The 19,708-nt window shown below is 37.7% G+C and overlaps 1 pseudogene; it reads right to left on the bottom strand.

Annotated features, from left to right (window-relative positions):
- Window positions 1-373: 373 nt before the first annotated feature.
- LOC122213189 overlaps window positions 374-19,708 on the bottom strand; it is a 67,881-nt pseudogene continuing 48,546 nt past the window's right edge.

The following is a 19,708-nucleotide window of genomic DNA, read 5'->3' as shown; positions in this document are numbered from 1 at the left end:
ACACACAGGCGCTGGCACCATGGGAGAGAAGAGCACCCCTGGCCTCTGTGGGGAGAACAGGACTTTCTCTCAGCTCTTTGTCTCATGGCACAAGATGGGGGAGGAGAATGGCTTCTCTCCCCTACCCTCACTGGGGACTGAGGAGACCCATGAACAAATTCCACACCTTCCACCTCTCAGCCAAGGAGGAGCCACCTTGGTGACATGTTTAGTTCCAAACATGACAGTAGGTGGAAAAGGGACTGGCCTGGTCCCAACCATTATAGGGTAAGATGTAAATGATAAGGAAGGGGTATAGTTTGGCCACGAAGGGGACAGGTGACACCATCAGAAGCATGTGCGGGGTGGAGATGTGTGGGAGGTAGGAGCACAGTCACTGGGCTTCTGAGCTACCTACTCCCTGGCTTATCAGGAAAAGGAGGGGAGATGGATGGGCTTGTTTGGCATTGATGATATCCACAAACTTGGGCTTGAGGAAAGCCCCACCCACGAGGAAGCCATCCACATCAGGCTGGCTTGCTAGCTCCTTGCAGGTTGCCCCAGTCACAGAACCTCTATAGATGCTACGGGTACTCTAAGCCACTGCGTCAGAGACATTAGACGTCAGCCATCCCTGGAGCTTTTCTTGTACTTCCTGAGCTTGTTGGGGCGTTGCAGTCTTGCCAATACCAATGACACATACAGGCTCATAGGCTCCAGTCAGTCCTTCACATTATCTGTGATGATCTTGGTTTGCTCAAAAACGACCTTCTCAGTGATGCCAGCTTCCCTCTCATCTAGTTTCTCCCCCATGCAGGGGTTTACTCCAAGTCCCTCTGCCAGGGCAGGGGCCACTTTCTGTCCAATCAGCTCATCTGACTTCCCAAAGACACGCCTTCTTTCCTCCCCCCCCCCCCCCCCAGACTACCCACGTGGCTCCACAGTCTTTGATCATGGCAGGGCTGATCTCCCCAGTAAAGGCTGCGTTAGGCACTTTGTAGCAGTCCTGCACAGCCACAGCAATCTTGGGATCTAGCTTCTGTCGGACAAAGTCGATTAGGCAGCTGGGGGGGTGGGGTGCAGAAACCACTTGGATGTCATGTCAGCCAGCACCATGGTCATGTTCGGAGTGGTGATGAGTTCCTCCAGGTTCTTCTTCCACCCATACATCTTCCTGTCCCCCTCCACATGCCCCCCTCCCCACGAAGAACTTCCTCGAGGGGGCCGTGGCGCTGGAATTGACACATGGAAGGTGTATCACCCTAAAAAAATAACTTTTGAGATCTGTCACCTATGCACTTCACTCCAAGGGCACAGCTATGTACATTAAAGCTCTTTCTTGCAACAAAATTTGCATGGACTACTCCATGTAATTATGAAATTCTTAATTATACTGAGAATTTTCTAGGAAGAAAAAAAGTAGCTATCAACACTAACCCGGAGAAAAACAGAAAACTTGAATAGACCATCAACCATGGAGAAATTTGCAAAAAGTATTGACTAATCATTTTTACAAAAGACTTCAAAGACAGGTAGTTTTACTAGTGACCTCTTCAGAAATGCAAGAAACCTTTCATGTTTTGTCATAAAATTCTCTTAGGCTTTCTCAGTATATAAGCATACCTTCAAATATTAAATTGGATTTTCCTTTTTAAAAAAGGTAGTCTAGGGGCGCCTGGGTGGCGCAGTCGGTTAAGCGTCCGACTTCAGCCAGGTCACGATCTCGCGGTCCGTGAGTTCGAGCCCCGCGTCGGGCTCTGGGCTGATGGCTTGGAGCCTGGAGCCTGTTTCCGATTCTGTGTCTCCCTCTCTCTCTGCCCCTCCCCCGTTCATGCTCTGTCTCTCTCTGTCCCAAAAATAAATAAAAAACGTTGGAAAAAAAAAAATTTAAAAAAAAGAAAAAAAAAATAAAAAAGGTAGTCTAGATAATCATTAAAACTAGGGTTACTGGAGTCAGATAGACCTGTTTTTGCATGCCAGCTCTACCGTGTATAAGATGTGTAACTTTGGTCAATTTAATTGACCTCTCCAAGTCACAGTCTCTTCATCAGCAAAATTAGAATAATAGCAATAATGGATTTCTAATAGCACCTGACGTATGGTAAATGTCATTAGATATCAAACAATATTATTGCTCATAACAATACTCATAAACATAATTATTGCTTTATTGGATATTCTGAACAATTCTAAAAGACACAGAATGGAAATAAAAGGTATAAGTAGAAAAGATTAAGTGACTATTATTATTAACCAGTGCACAATTTACATAACTGGAATTCCAAGAGAACTGCAAATTTCTTAGAATTATCATAGATTAGAAAAGTAGCCAGGTATAAGACAAATAAATAAAAACAATAGCTTTCCTTAATAAGTCAGAATAATTATTATAAAAGTATTTCATTTGTGGGGTACCTGGGTGGCTCAGTTGGTTAAGACTCTGAATCTTGATTTCAGCTCAGGTCATGATCTCATTGTTTGTGAGTATGAGCCCCCCATGGGGCCCTGCACAGAGCCTGCTTGGGATTCTCTCTCTCTCCCTCTCTCTCCCTCTACCTCTCTCTCTCTCTCTCTCTCTCTCTCTCTCTCTCCTTCTCTCTCCCTCTCTCTCCCTCTCTCTCCCTCTACCTACCTCTCTCTCCCTCTCTTTTTCCCTCCCTCTCTGCCCTGCCTCTGCTCATGCACTCTCTCTCTCTCTCAAAAAATAAACAAACATTAAAAAATATATTTCACTTGTATATGCAACAAAATTTTCCTGGAAGAATAAATGGAAGAGTATATATACAACAAATTTGGAAAGAAGAAGAAAGGGAAATTGATAAAGTTGTCATGAGAACTGACAGAAACCAATATGTCAGAAAATCTTTGTCTGGAAATACACACATTCAAACACACTTATGAGTTTAATATATGACAAAGAAAACATTGTAAATCAGTAGTGAAAGGATAGAACACCAATACTTGTTAGGAAAGCTATTTGGGAAATAATCAAGTTAGGTCTTCATCTATGTAATGACCACATGCCTACTGGTTGTGTCTGCAGCTCAAAATATTACCCCTTCCCCGGTAACTACCCTTCCCCTGATTCTTTGATAATGAATTTGATCCAGAGAATGGACTCTTAAAAGCCAGGGTTCATCCAATGTGACCTCATTTCAGGGCAACATTAAGCACCATATCCAAACTAGAAACACAGGGCCGTTTTAGTGGAATTTGGACTGGAAGTGAAGATTTAGTCTTTCTCTGTATTGTTGGATGGTTCCCACTGGGACAAGGAAGTAGAGAAAACAAATGGGAAGGATGAGGAAATGGAATGAGGGCATAGGCCAGGGATGAAAAAGAATGGAATCCCAACAGCATGCCCATCCTGGTTCCCTGTCTCTCCCCAAAGTGTCACTGCATCCCAAACATGGTTCCGTGAAATATCCCTGTATTCATTAGAAGCAATCTAACCTTTGAAAGCTTCACAATTCTTGTGACTTGCATCCAAACTATTCCTAAATAAAATTACTTTATCTACCAAAATAAATCCCAAATGAAATATACACTAAATTTTAAAATGAAGCATAAGGCAACTATAAAAGTATTCATCTTTAGAAGGTAAAGAACATTCTAAACATAAAAGCTCCATAACAACAAAAAAAACTACATACTTAGTATTTCATACATATGTAGCATTAGTATGATTACAATCAAATAACGAAAACGTCTGCAACATATATGGCACAAATATACAAATGATTTATTAATATTTTCATGTAAAAAGCACTTTAAAATATGAAGAAATATACTAACACCCTAAATTAAAAGCAGGCAAATCAGAGAACACACAAATCACAGGAGAAATATAAAAGATCATTAAACACGTGAAAAATATTCTAGAAGTGAAAAGGAATGTTTTCACACTTAAAATGCGTATTACTTGTGTCAATATTGATACACAGAAATAAGTACTCCATGGCTCACAGTGCTGTCAGAAAGTAAATCGCAAGATGTATTAAAGACCTTTACATATGAAGCCAGTGTACTAAATCATAAATCAGCACGTCTGCTTACAAGGGCAGAAACCCAACTCAAAATGCTGTCATGAGAAAACGGATGGATTGGCTCACATAGGTAAAAATCCCAGCAGTGCTCATATGGAATCCCCCTGCTCAAACATGCATTATGAATCTCTTTCCATGTCCAGTCTGCTTTCAACTGTTATGGCTTTTCTTTTTGTTTCCTGAGGCAGGCCTTCCCTCAAGGTGAAAGATGGCAACCTGCCCTTGAGACTCCATGTTGTGCTGCCTCACTGAGCCGGCAGAAAGAGGACCTGAACTTCCCAATAGTTTACTGTAAAATCCCAAGATTACACCTCACTATATTTTACTGGCATGACTTGGGCCACATGCTCCCCCTGTGACACAATTACTTTGATGAGGAAACAAGTTCAACTTCTTGGGACAAGGGCTGGGTATGGGATTCACCCTGTGTGAATCAGGGCTTGACTGGCAGGGACAGAGATTAGGAAAGGTAGTTTACAAAGGAAAATCCAGATGCTATTTCTAAGAGAAGCAAGATGGATGTTGTAGACACATGATAACAGATGTCAATCCATACCCCATACATACAATTTTAACTTCTACTTATCTAGTCTAAAAACATAATGAGAAAGAAAGAGAAGATTGTGTTAAGCATTTTTAAATAACAGCTGTATTTCTTATAGTAGAAAAATGAAAACTTATAGAAAAATGACTACATAAATTACAGTATAAGTATGTTATCATACAAAAGAGATAAAGTTACATATAGCTATCACATTCAATAGGGAGGGAAGGAAGGAACGCCAAGGGTTTTGAGACATTTGGGCTTAAGATAGATATTTTGGAGCAATTCGTGTATAAACCCAAGACATGAAGACAAGACAATACAATAGATGTATCATTTAAATATATAACTCTATCTAGTTTTATAAAAAATACATTTTTTTTATTTTATTTACTTTATGTACTTTATGTATTTATTTACTTTATGTATGTATTGATTTTATGTAAAGTATAATGTAGACAGTGCAACCATGGGGCAAACACAATAGTATAAAAAAGTAGAATAAAAATCTATATACAGAATATAATACCAGTTTTGTACATATTTGTATTTTCCCAGGGGAAGAAAAACTGAAAGGAAACAGACCATAATGACAATCTAGTGTGGTAGAATTTGGGGAATTTTCTATAGACACATATACTAGCTTTTATCAGTTAAAAACTCTGTTAAACAGTTACAAAATGCCAAAACTTGTTAGCTAATTATTTAGGTGCTCAGTACCTACTGTGCCTAGGCAGCCTGAAGTCATTAAATGCCTACATGCTAGTTAACCTCTGTACTACCTGAGCATTGCTTGAAGACTTTGAACTTTAGTATCTACATCAGCAAAAGTGGGAATAAATTACATCTGCTTCGCAAACTTCACATATTATTATGAAAAGCAAACAGCATAAGTCAAAGCACTTTTTAAATTATAAAGTGCTAAAAATACTGATAGCTACTAGTGCCTGATACATACAAGGCACTTAAATGTAAATTCTCTGTCCACTTTTCTTCTTATGCCCTACCTATTCCCTCATTTGTAAAATGTGCATGGCATAACTATTCAGAGTAGAGAGTCGAGTCGAATCCCTCCTTCCTTCCAGTTTTCATTTTTCCATGAAAGCCAAATCTCTTTCACAGAGCAAGGCAGTAGATTATGCAGTACAAAGAGCCAAACCAGTAGCTTCACAGATCCAGTGCTTACTACCTGGGGCAAGCTGGGCAGGTGTGACAGCACACAGTACTGCTCCACCTGTGGCTCAGAAGGTAGTTAGGCATACATAAAGGACCAGTGGGAGTTTAGAGCCTCCAACATACCTCTTTCCAACTGGCTCCCCTAAGAAAATTGGGAAACTTAAACACAATGGATTTCATATGGAGTCATAGTGAGCGTATACACTACCTGCACACATTGCCAAATATTCAAGTTTAACTCGGTAAGAAGTGGGTCAAGGAATGATAAAAGAAACTACTTGAGAAAGCCATAGGACCTTCTAAATTTAAAAACTGTGACATTCCCTCTTTTGTCATAAAATTCAGCCTATCCCTATGACTCTGCCCCACTCCTGACCACCTAAATTCGGCCCCTCCCTTTTTCTGCAGCCTCTAGGGAAGTATATGCAGAATGCAAGTTCACCAGCGCCCACACTTCCCTTGCTCTGGCCTTGACCCTGTGGCAATTCTTCAAGACTTAAGACAAGAGCCTGTTTCTTTACCCAAATTACTACAGCCTGCTTAAAATGTTGGGCAGCTGAGAATGTAGCCTGTCCCCACAGGGTAGGAATGTATTAACCACCCTATAAAAGTTATTTTTAAAGTTTTATTTAAGGAACAGCAGCTGGAGAATAAAGAAAAGAAAGGCAAAACACAATTCCTTTATACCCAGGCTGCAATCCCTCCTACACCAATCTCCCATGGTTCTCTGTGGGAATTGCATCCATGAAAATGCTTTAAGCCTGACCTCCAAAACTGGAAATCAGAGAATCTAAAAATAAAACAAACAGGAAATGCAAAACAACCCTGTTTGATCAGACCCTTGTGGGTGCCTTGCTTAATTATATTAGGTAAGTTTGACAACAGGCTTGGAATTCTTTCATTGGATTTGGAGGGAATTACCAAAAAATTAAAAAGATATTAAAATACTATCATATATAATGAGCTCACTGCCATTTGGAAATTGTTTCTAATCAACAAGCTGTAGATGTTAACAATGAATATTTTCCAGGAGTTCATATCCTATCGATGAGAGAATAATCATTTGAGTAAAAGGGAAAAGAAATTTAGCAAACTACAAAGCCATGAAATAAATAAATACTAATGCAGTCTATATTTCATAAATCTCTAAATTGTGATAAAAATAATTCTGCCTCTCATTGCCTTTTTACTAATACTGCATTTGCAATATATGGTTGCTGTATTTGTTTGTTTAAAAAAAATGCACTGCCAGTTTGCAATTCACCTCAATACAATAAGATTTATTGAAAGCACCTACTGTGCCTAAAAGACAGTTTCTACCTTAAGGAACTTACACAATCACAGAAGGAAAATATATATGTGCACACAGGAAAATAAATACACAAGATGGAAAGTGCTATGAGCTGAGAATGGGAAAAAAATCACATCCAATCAAGGGTTCCAGAAAAGATCCACTGGAGATCACCGTGAAGAATGGGTAGAATTCTAACAGAATAGGAGAGAATAGTATAAGCAAGGGCAACAGTAGGAAAGGAGTGTGCATGTCTAGAAAACAATAAGTAATCTCTCAGCAGCATGAGACAGTGAACAAAGATTTCAGAGGAAAATGGGGTCCCAGCCTGATTCTACACTTGCTAGCTGTTTGACCTCTGGCAAGTTGCATAACTTCTCTAAATCTCTGTTTCCTCCTATTTAAAACTGAGCTACCAGTATGTGTGCCTTGTGAGGAAGACCATGCATGTGAAACACTTATCATTTGAACATATAGCGAATACTCAAAAAATGTTTAAAACAAATAAGGAAAGAGATGGAAGGAGGGAGAGTGGGAAGAAAGGAAGAAGAGTAGGAAAGAGATAAAAAGGAAGGAGGGAAAGAAGGAACGCCGAGGGTTTTGAGACATTTGGGCTTAAGATAGAGACTTTGGAGCAATTTGTATATAAACCCAAGACATGAAGACAAATGTCACAAACTAAACAAGGCAGAGGACAGAAGTACAGGGATACTTACCTTTTGTGGGTGGAAAGACAAAATGACATATGAGGTCACCATGCAATGGAATAAGGATAGAACAAAGGTCCAGATTTTGGTTCTACCAAAGTCTGTGTAACTTTGAAAAAATTGCTAGAACTTTTTGAGTGGAAAAATATCTTCCCCACAGAATTGTCCTGAAGAATGAAAGAGATAGGATGTATATAAAAATCACATAACACCATGCCTTGTACATAGCTAACCATCTATAACTATTAGACCCCTCCTCACTTTCTTACTTGCCTCCCTTACAGAAAGGAAAAAGAACAACAAATTTAAAGAAAAAAAAAACTGAAATAAGGGCATGACAGTGGCTCTAATGGAATAGAAGAGGAGAGAGAATAAGAAATGCTGTGAGGGTTATTGCATAGGCTTACCATTTATCCTAAGATTTCAGTTTCAGTAGAGGGTTTAGGTGGGAAAAATAGATTATAAATTGAAAATATTAAATCGGTGGTAAGGTCCATTTAGTGTGTTCCTACCTCATGTCAGGGTATTAAAGCAAAGATTTAAAAATAGTTTAACATGCATGGGAGTTAAGGTTAAGTGAATCCTATTAAATTTATTTAGGTATTTATTTTTATGGAATGGACAAAATGAAACCAAAAAGAAAATAGAAAGAAGAGGTACAGGATGAAGGCAAAATAAAAGGCATGTTTCATGGTGGCAAATTGAATCTAGTACATTGTTAGTCTTCAGAAGGAGATACATCTCCTCTTGAGTCACAGGTGTTGTGTTTGGTGGAGACACAAATTTCTTTTTTTTGTTGTTGTTAATGTTTGTTTATTTCAAGGAAGAGAGAATGACAGGGGATGAGCAATGGAGGGGCAGAGAGAGAGGGAGACACAGAATCCAAAGCAGGCTCCAGGCTCTGAGCTGTCAGCACAGAGCCCAATGCAGGCTTCGAATCCACGAGCTGTGAGATCATGACCTGAGCCGAAGTCGGACACTCAACCAACTGAGCCACCCAGGCACCCTGAGACACACAAATTTCTTGAGAGGGAGAGGATGACAGCCAAGAAAGGTCATACTAAAAGTGTCCACCTTCTGAGTAGGATTCCAGGAGTGACTCTTATGAATGCCTGATACCCTGGAAGTAGGATGTTATCAATAGCTAAGAGTCCCCAAGTACTAGTGAAAGGCCTGTGAAAATGACAGATTATGGGGTGTCAACAAAACACATGGAGACAGAACAAAGGTGATAGACCAAAAGGATTCTGAGTTGGTGGAATGACGTCTTAAAATATCCATGGGAAAAGATGATTTAGAGTTCAAAGACTGGATCTAAGAGTTTTCAATTTTGGTTGGGCCCTCCCTTGCTGGAGGGGTCGGAGCATTAACACAATTGGAAGATCTACAGTTGATGGTGACATTCTTCTCAGCTGAGGCCTCAGGAAGATGCTAACATCAAGTGATTGGAGAGAATACCAACTAACAAACTGGATGTAGGGTGAAAGAGATGGCCCAAACTGAGGATACCAAAAGCAAGTAGTGAATGCAAAGGAATGAGCCAGCATTCAGCGAGCCAGTGAAGTAAAACCCTAATGGGTAAGAAGCATTCCTGGGGACACGCTTGGAGGAAGAGTCAGTTGCACCACAGCAGGAAGGGAGGCCTACCAAAGAGGCAAAGTAGACTCAACAAAAACTTTTCTGTGCTCTAAAGGGGCTGAAGTGGAATGAAGGAAAAGGGTTCAGGTAGGCAAAAAACTGTAAGATCAGAATGCTAGAAAGCTCACTGATAGACTTTATGAAGTCTCCAAAGATGGTAACTGATGCACAGTGGAGAAATTGTTTAACAGACTTAACAAAAAATAGATGTAAAATTCCTGTGCACCTGGCTGCCTCAGTCAGAGGAGCATGTGACTCTTGATTTCTAGATCATGAGTTTGAGTCCCAAGTTGGGTGTGACGCCTACTTAGAAAACAAACAAAATTAAAATTAAAAAATAAAAGTAGTGCTTCAATAAACATTCTGATGTAAAAAAAAAAAAAGAGCTAGCTTCCAGAATTTGAAAAAAGAAAAAAAATGATCACAGAATAAAAATTATGTATGTATCTTTAATTATAATAGCATATTATATAATTATATACTATACAATATGAAAGGGCGGGCCTACGCCAGCCGACTCCATCTTGTTCTGTGTCCTCCACCTTGACCACGCCTCCTCCCCTTGAGTAACTTCCCGCTCACCTGTTCAAACTTCCCGATCAAAACACACACAGCGACCTGCGTAACAGGGCTCTACCCTTCCCCAGCCAATCGGCTAAGGCCACAGCCATTACCTCACCAACTGCCCCTAGACCCCAATAAAACCTTTGTGCTTTTGAAACTCACTCTCTCTCCAATATCTCACCACTGCATCGGTGCAGGTAGAAGATTGAGCTCGAGCTAGCTTGAATAAAGGCTCTTTGCTTTTGCATCAGATTCGGCTCCCTGGTGGTCTTTGGGGGATCACGAATTCTGGGCATAACATAATATAGTTTATATAATAGTGTTTCCCTATAGTTACTACTATATATCTATAAAATAATTAAGAAATAATGTTACTCTAAATTGCATAAATGAATGTAGTCCTGTTTGAAGATGCTAATAGAAAATTAAATCTGGGGCACCTGATGGCTCAGTTGGTTGAGCGTCTGACCCGACTTTGGCTCAGGTCATAATCTCATGGTTTATGAGTTCAAGCCCCGCATCAGTCTCTGCGCTGACAGCTCGGGCCAGCTAGAGCCTGGATCGGATTCTCTGTCTCCCTATCTCTTTGCCCCTCCCCCACTCACATTCTCTCTCTCTCTCTCTCTCTCTCTCTCTCTCTCTCTCAAAAATAAATAAACATTAATTTTTTTAAAAAAAAGAAAGAAAATTAAATGCTATAATTCCAAGGAAAACATTAATTTCAAATTTTTTTTAAAATCTGAGTGAATTATTTTGATTAAAATTTATAAAGCAATTATTTAGATTTTCTAGAAACTAAAGAATGATTGCATCTATTTATTTATTTAAAGAAAGTAATTTGTTTTCCTGAATATATAATGTCCACATGATATAGGCTGGAATTATTTTAAAAAATTGGACAGTCTTACATTTGATAAGTTGTACCAGGCAAAATGTGGATTATATAAATTATATAGCACACATACATTCAAAAATTAAGCTAGAACAATCAAAATGTTGTAAGATAATAACACTTGGAACACTGGCACATGATAAACTCATCTTATTTCCAATGTAGTTAATATTGAAGTGCTTACATTATTTTGTACATGTTTCTCTTCTTCAACAAAGCAGCCACAGAACTGCAAATGGCATGTTATAGGCATGTTGCACTATCATCCAAAACTTAATAAATTCTTATAATTACTGAATCAAACACATACTTCTACATATTTACTCTTCACATCTAAGTGCTACTATTTATATACTAGAAACAACTTGCACGTTTCTATTAAGAATAGGCTCAATGTATTTTTTTAATTATTTTAAATTCTGCTGTTTAGATATGATCAATGGAAAAGAAATGTTACAAAACATCATAACAGAATATGTGCATTGGAATTAGCAGGAAAGAACTAACGAGGGTAAAACCATTTGTTCAGTTTAAAAAGTAGAGTTGGTAAATAATACACATACTGATAGGCTCCAATAATTATCAAACACCAAATCTACACAGGAGAGGTAGACTGATAATTCAATGGGTCCAGAAGGTAAGAGATTCCATAAGAATACTACTAAAAAAAACAAAGTCAATGATTTCTAATCCAGTGACAGGAAATAATTCCTTCTTGATCTGTTTTATCTTACTCTAACAAGGTGGTGAAAGAGCCACAAAGATACCAGAATACATAAGCAAAACCTGTCTCAGCTTTGGACATATTTCCACATGATATGAAGATCTTCACTGGAACCAAAAGAATTCTAACATACAATTATTAGGAGGCCTTTTATCATGCCTCTTTCAACTCAACATTAGATATTAGCAATCACTCCCTAATTATGCAAACACTCTTTACTTCAGGGCACCATTCTTTTCTGTATTTATTTTTTTTTTAATAACTTGTTTTTTTTTATTTTTTTAAACTTACATCCAAATTAGTTAGCATATAGTGCAACAGTGATTTCAGTAGATTCCTTACTGCCCCTTACCCATTTAGTCCATCCCCCCTCCCACAACCCCTCCAGTAACCCTCAGTTTGTTCTCCATATTTGTGAGTCTCCTGTTTTGTCCCCCTCCCTGTTTTTATATTATTTTTGTTTCCCTTCCCTTAGGTTCATCTTTTTTGTCTCTTACAGTCCTCATATGAGTGAAGTCATATGATTTTTGTTTTTCTCTGGCTGACTAATTTCACTTAGCATAATACCCTCCAGTTCCATCCACGTAGTTACAAATGGCAAGATTTCATTCTTTTTGATTGCCCAGTAACGCATCTCTGGAGGCAAGGGAAACAAAAGCAAAAATGAACTACTGGGACCTCATCAAAATAAAAAGCTTCTGCACAGCGAAGGAAACAATCAGCAAAACTAAAAGGCAACTGACAGAATGGGAGAAGATATTTGCTAATGACATGTCAGATAAAGGGTTAGTATCCAAAATCTATAAAGAACTTATCAAACTCAACACCCAAAAAACAAATAATCCAGTGAAGAAATGGGCAGAAGACATGAATAAACACTTGTGTATTTCTTCACACAAGTCTGACCCAATTTCCAAATTCTCTTTCCCTAGTTTTTCTTTTGACTCCAATTATAACTCCTATATCTTGTCCAGTTTCCCCTTTTATTCATTCAACATACTGTATATTTATTCAGCTCCACTGTATGCCAGAAATTGCTCAAGGCACTAATATAAACAAAACATATTTAATCCTTGTTCTCATGGTCTTGACATTCTAATGGGAGGGGGAGTGAAAATGAGCACAAACAAATAAACTAATATTAAGTCAAGGTAGTGAGTTGATATGTAGTGAGTTGACTGGCACCACCATTGCCAATAAAAAAGAATATGTCCAAGTCTTAATCCCCAATATGTATGAGTATGACCTTATTACTTATTAGAAAAAGGATCTTTGCAGATATAATTAAAAATCTCAAGATCAGGTCATGATAGATTGCGGGGGGGGGGGGGCCTCAATCATATGACAGGTGTCTTTATAGGAAGAGTTTATATAATGAGTTAAGTATGCACTGACCTGTTTTAACAATGACATGATGGAAACAGAAACTTTCTGCAACACAATAAACGTAATTATAAGATAAATAAAAGAAAGTTTTTTGTTCAGCAAATAGCAGTATGCGAGGTCCATTACTGTAAGATGTGACAGAGTCTGATGATGCTCAGACTTAGCTCACTAGATTGTTTAGAGGAAAAGAAAGTTAAAACATGACATTTCATGGCATGGCTATTAAAAATGTGGATACCTGAATACTTACCACTCTTTCAGGTTATTTTAGTACTTTTGCCACAAAGATAAGATCTGTGAAGGAGACATATTAAGAAAATCTCATGCTCTCTCTTTTGAAAAGAGAATAAAAGGATGAAATTCTCCAAATACTTTGTTTCCCCCCATATTTACTAAATGAATGGGCCACAGCCTACAAAGGCAGGGCAATCAAGATCACTACAGAATCATGTGAAAGTAATTACTGCCACCTTGAGAAAAGAATAATGACTTACAATCTGTGCCATGGTCTAGTTGGGAACACATCTAGATGTGGAAATAATAACAGTCATTATTTCCACAAGCAACAATCTTTAAAACTGCACCACAGGTTCTGGTAAATTTATGGTATAGTTAGATTTGTGGTCCCCATTTATTTGTAATTGGTCAAAAACAGCAAGAGATTTTAATTATAAAAATCATCTCAAAGTGAAATGAAAATTACATTAGTGATATGGATAATTTGGCCACAACTTAGACTCTCTATTGGTGTTTTGTTTTGTTTTGTTTTTAGTGAATGGGAGAAAATAAATGTTTGAAAAAGAGATAGCTATCACCACACAATCTTACCATTGGCTCTAAAGCCACCAGGACAGAGACAGAAAATTTGGGACTTCATCTTTTATTTCAAGGGCTCTATCTTATATCTTAGGATTCCAGGAATTCAATTTAGTTTTACTCACAATCTCATATGTTATTTTAAAAATTGCTGAAATTAAAAATAGTGGAAAGCTGATGGAAAATCTTTGTGGATGAAACATGTATTTTTATGAAGCTACTTTATTCCTGGCACCTATTTTCGTGGTATGGTGGTGATAGCATTCTTTAAATGCCAACATTCTGCTGGTACTCAACATTGGCACTTTTCACAAATAACTGAGAACTCTGAGGGCTAATCCATGTGAATTTCCCACCTCATGCTTGGTAGACTGCATCTCAGGGTAGACTGAACAGAAAGACAGAACCTCATAATGAATATTCAGATTTAGAGGTAGATTATCACTGTATATTCCCACTCATGCCTAATAAAATTTTAGGGGGGAAATGTGTTTAAACATTGAATCAATGGTTTCTTCCTGACTTCTGGTTTAGTTAGCTGGCTCACTAGTTATTTATTCTCTTTCATGTGAACATCCTAGTCTTTCTAATTTCTCTCCTTTCCTACCTTTCTTCCTGATGCAACTGGGAATCAAGGGACTGTACACGACCCTCTAGCGTCAGCCTCCTCAATGGTTCCTTTTTCTCCCCAACAAGCAACCAGAAATTTGTGGATCTTCCACATGGCATGAACAGGCCATGACCAGGAGTATAGTTTTTGGTTCATCTGTCTAATTAACCTATTCTAACTGTGGCCAAGGCTTGCGCAGAAAGCTATGTTTCTGCTGGAGTCTCAAGCTTCTCTGGACTATGCCTAAATGAGCAGACTTCTAATGCCAATGCATAATCTCCAAACAATGTACATGTTTGCCCATGCCCTTTAAGGTTTCACCCTAGTACAAGAACTTTTGCATCTGACTGTCTCCCAACTGTTCTGTTCTATGATATTTAGCAACCTGGATGTGTTGATAAAATTTTAAGGGATTTTGAAAACTCTTCAACTCTCTTAATAGTATTTTCCACTATAGACTCAAAAAAAAAAAAAAAAAGCATCAGTACCTTCCCTCACCATCTCTTCAGTCAAGGTAACATCTGCTTTATTTCTGAACAGAAGAAAACCACTCAATGAGAAAGAAGTCAAAAGAAAACAGGATTTAATAACATTAAAATGCATCTGAAAAAATATCTAATTGCACCCCAGGAAACAAAGCAATGGTTTGTACTATCTACTTTCTCAGTACTGATAAACTTCCCAAATTCAAAGATAAGAATAGCCTTAAAAATGGTCTTCCAGAGATGATCTTTCTATCACTTCTGGGGGTACAAATGGGATAAGTGGCTCCAGAATGTCACAGCACATCTCTTAAAGCTGTTTGAAGGAAAACACTACATATTTAATGCTAAGTGTTGACAGCATAGTTAATGATGGTACAAAGCATGAAAGAGAATGTGCACAGTCCCTACAGATCTTCTCAAGAATCACTTTCATTAGTAACATATGCGGAGCCTGTTACTAAGACTGATTCCATAGCCACAGTCCAGATTTACTGAATCAGAATATTTTAGAATGGAAGCTGATATTATCTATTTTAACAAGTTGCAGGGATAATTGTGATATACATCTTTTGGTATCCCATGAAGGGCTACAGACATTCTCCCTTCTCTAGAAAATCTGTGAAGACTGTACTCCACTCCACTGGATCTATGCTGATCCAACCTTTGGTAGTTGGCTTAGCAGAGATTAGAGAAAAGGGATACATGTATTGGATTCTAAATAATAATACAAATAACATTACAATGCAAAACTTACTATATGATGTCCAAAAATCCCCAATTCATTATCTCCTGGCATGTAGCAAACCTCAGTCATCACTAATGATTCATCACCTATTGAATTATATTTCATTAATCATGAAGACTCTTCTTGAAGCTACTGATAATTTAAGGTTTTATGAACACAAAATTTATCAAATTCATATACTGATTGGCAAACGTATCTGCTTTCATGTTAACGGGCAACAGAAGGCCTCAGCAACTTTACCTTATTTTTAAGGTATTTTAAATTATTGTTTTTTAATTATTTTTTAACGTTTATTTATTTTTGAGAGAGAAACAGAGGGAGAGAAAGAGAGAGAGAGGGACACAAAGAATCTGAAGCAGGCTCCAGGCTCTGAGCTGTCAGCACAGAGCCTGACATGGGGCTCGAACTCACAAACTGTGAGAGCATGACCTGAGCCAAAGTCAGACACTTAATTGACTGAACCATCCAGGTGCCCCAGTTGTTTAAATTATTTTTTAATTGAGGTATAGTGGACAATGTTATATTACTTTTACATATACAACATAGTGTTTGACAATTCTACACATTATGCAAAGCTCGCCATGATGAATATAGTTATCATCTGTCACCAGACAACATTATCACAATATTATTGACTGTATTCTCTATGCTGTACTTTTCTAAAAGTTTCTTAATTTTTGATGCATCTGCCCACACTCCACACACAACTTACCTTATACATTTCTTGTCCTTATTTTCCATATTCCTCCAACATCATTTTTAAGTTTAATTAGCTTTAATTATTTATTTTTGTGAATTTACTTTTTGTTTTAATTATTTTATTTATTTTAATTTTGAAAAGCCACACATCAGCATATCTCCCCAGAATTTAGTTTTAAGTTATGTACCATTAGAAAGAAATATTTATTCCTCACTATTCAAATTTCCCTAAAGTGAGATTTCTGCTGAACACTTCTAGTCTCTCCCCATCCTCTGGGAGAGAAGGACAGGATGGAGAGCTGTACCTGACTAACAGGATGTGCAACAAGAAATTGACCCTCAGTCCCCTCACTCTTCTTCCTTTTGAAAACCTTCCTGTCTACATTGAGAATCCATTCTGGTTTGCTCTTCCAAGGCATACATTTTACAAGACAAGAACGCCCATGTAGGGAAGTCTGTGGCTGGTTAAGTCTGTCTGTAACTTGGTGGGTAAACCTAATTCTGAGGATCAACATGTCATCATTGCCACATCCTGCGACGTATCACTCATCTGCGTTAAGCTCATATTTTGATAGCCATCTGTCTAAATGGTTTGTGTCTATCTCCAAATTGGTATTAAACTCAGAAGGAAAACAAAAGTAACATTTATTGTATGCCTTCAAACCCCAAACCCATTATATAATTTAAGTAAATATATGTCTAATTTGTAACATACAACCACTCTTCTTGGGATTTCCTATTCCTCTTTGTCAACCTTCCAAGTAGACTCCATATTTACATTTAAGAAAAGCTATGTGGGAGTCTGCAAATAGTAGCCAATATATTCCAAAATAAAAGTCACCCAATAAATTGGAAGGTTAAGTGAGGCAGCATTATAAGATCTTTTTTACTTTAAATCTTAGCCGAAGATGATTAGTAATATCATTAAGGGAGAATTTCCATTCCCCAGTCCTTTGGTTTCTCTGTGAAGAAGCTTCTATTAGAGTAAAATACTTGACTCTGTCTGAAGGATGAAGTTATGAGGGAAAACCTGAGAATATCTGGCCCAGCCCTTCTGAATCCTTTCTTTGGGACAAGCCTACCTCAGAGAATATCTGTACTGGGTGTTCCCGAATAAGGAGCATTGGGGGGTGGCCTCTGCCTTTCCACAATTTCTTGTGTCTTTGCAGGGAATTCTGCTGAAGATCAGGTACAGTGATCTGAAGCCCATTATTTCCACCAACCTGAGCTATATTCTCCAAATAGTTTTGTCAGTAATTTAGGACACAGTTTAATCTCTGGTTTTCCCAACTCCTGTGCCTACTGGTTGTTTTCAAATCAATTGGGGTAGGAGGTGGGGGGGGGTGTTATTTATTAGGTGTCCCTAGACATCAACAATAATATACTTCCCATTTGAGCAGGCATTTTATTTTTTTCACTCCCATAGTGTCAGCACCTAGAATTGTGCTTATTGTACATTGGGCACTCAATAAATATTTGCTATATTTGTTGAAATAACTGGAATTTTATCATTTTCATACTTTACCTGAGGCAGTAACAATGATATATGCCTTCAGTTTTTCGAGGAAAGACTCAAAAAATATGAGGAACTGAAATTCTACTTTAGATATTTATATATCCTTTGGGATTAAAAGCTTTTTAAGGTTCATTTTATCTTCATAAGCCTAGAGATCTTAGACTCTTAGAATAAAGAATACTCAAAGCAACATCTTAAAACACAATGAACAGCTATCAAAATTCCTATAAAATAACAAGCACATCAAACGCTGATGAAGATGCAAAGGAAGTAGATTGTTCATACATTGCTGGTAAGAATGTAAACTGGTGCAACCTATCTGGAAAACGGTCTGGCAGTTTTCTTTAAAAAAACTCAATATGCAACTAACATACAACCTAGCAATTGCACTCCTAGGCATTTATCACAGAGAAGTGAAGATATGTATTTATACAAAAACTCGTACATGAAAGTTTATAGCCACTTTACTCATAATAGGCAAAAACTGGAAACAACCCACATGTCCTTCAGTGGGTGAATGGTTTAACACACTGGCATACCCATACCACAGAATATGACTCATCAATAAAAAGGGGGGGGGAACTATTGATATAATCTATAACTTGGATGAACCTCAAGGGAATAATGCTGAATAAAAAAAGATCAATTCCAAAAGGTTGCTCAATGTATTATTCCATTTATATAATATTCCTGAAATGACAAAACCAGAGAAATAAAGAAGAGAGTAGTTGTTGCCATGGGTTAGGGATGGGGTGGAGGAGGAAGACAGATACAGATATAAAAAAATCATAATAAGGATCTTCACGGTGTTGGAACTGTTCTATGTCTTGATTGCAGGAGTGGATACACGAACCTACATAAATGATAACACTGTGTAGAATTAAATACACCCACACACATATGAGTACACATAAAGGTGGGAAATTTAAATAAGACCTGTGATCTTAGTATCTTGGTGCGATACTGTATCACAGTTTTTCTAGTATGTTATCAAGGGAGGAAATTGGGTAAAGACTTCACAGGATCTCTGAATAATATCTATAACTTCAGGTGAATCTGCATTTATCTCAAAATAAAAATTCAATTAAAAAATCTAATTATTGGTGGTAGGGGTAGTTAACAGCAACAATCAGAAAGAAAGCATTTGTTTTTTCCTAAATTACATGATTTATGTTAACTCATTTATTTCCTTCTTTCTTTTTTATTTCTTTAAATATGTTTCAAAGTTTTTTTTTCTAATTACAAGAACAATCATACACACAGATAACAAGTCAATAAAGAAATGTGTAAAGCAATGTTCATAATCTTTTCCTCCCTCTCTCCCAACCCACTGTCCCCAAATAATAAACAGGTGTTCATACTTTTTAAAAACACTTTTAGATATATCCTTCTTACACCTTCTCCATGAAGCATAGACATATGTACTTATATGTAGCCTTTTTTTTAGAGAGAGAGAGAGAGAGTGTGCATGAGCAGGGGAGAGGGAAAGAGGAAGAGAAGGAGAGAGGGAGAGGGAGAGAGAGAGAAACAGAGAGACAGAGAGAGAGAGAGAGAGAGAGAGAGATTCTTAAGTAGGCTGTATGCTCAGCGTGGAGTCCCATGGGAGGTTCAATCCCACCAACCCAGGATCATGACCTGAGCTGAAATCCAGTCGGACGCTCAACCAACTGAGCCACCCAGGCACCCCTATATGTAGTTTTTATATAGCAACATCATATTCCATATGGAGATATATCATAATTGAATCAATCAGTAATAGAAATTCATACATTGCCCATTTTCATGAGGATACTTGGTACCAAAATTAAGTTTTAATAAATATTCTTTTAGGTTTATCCTTATATTGTAGTGCCTTTATTTTTAGAAAACAGATTTTTCTAAATAAGTTAT

This window comes from Panthera leo, chromosome A2 (assembly GCF_018350215.1).
Source record: "Panthera leo isolate Ple1 chromosome A2, P.leo_Ple1_pat1.1, whole genome shotgun sequence".
Lineage (NCBI taxonomy): Eukaryota > Metazoa > Chordata > Mammalia > Carnivora > Felidae > Panthera > Panthera leo.
This window is presented reverse-complemented; position numbering and strand designations above follow the sequence as displayed.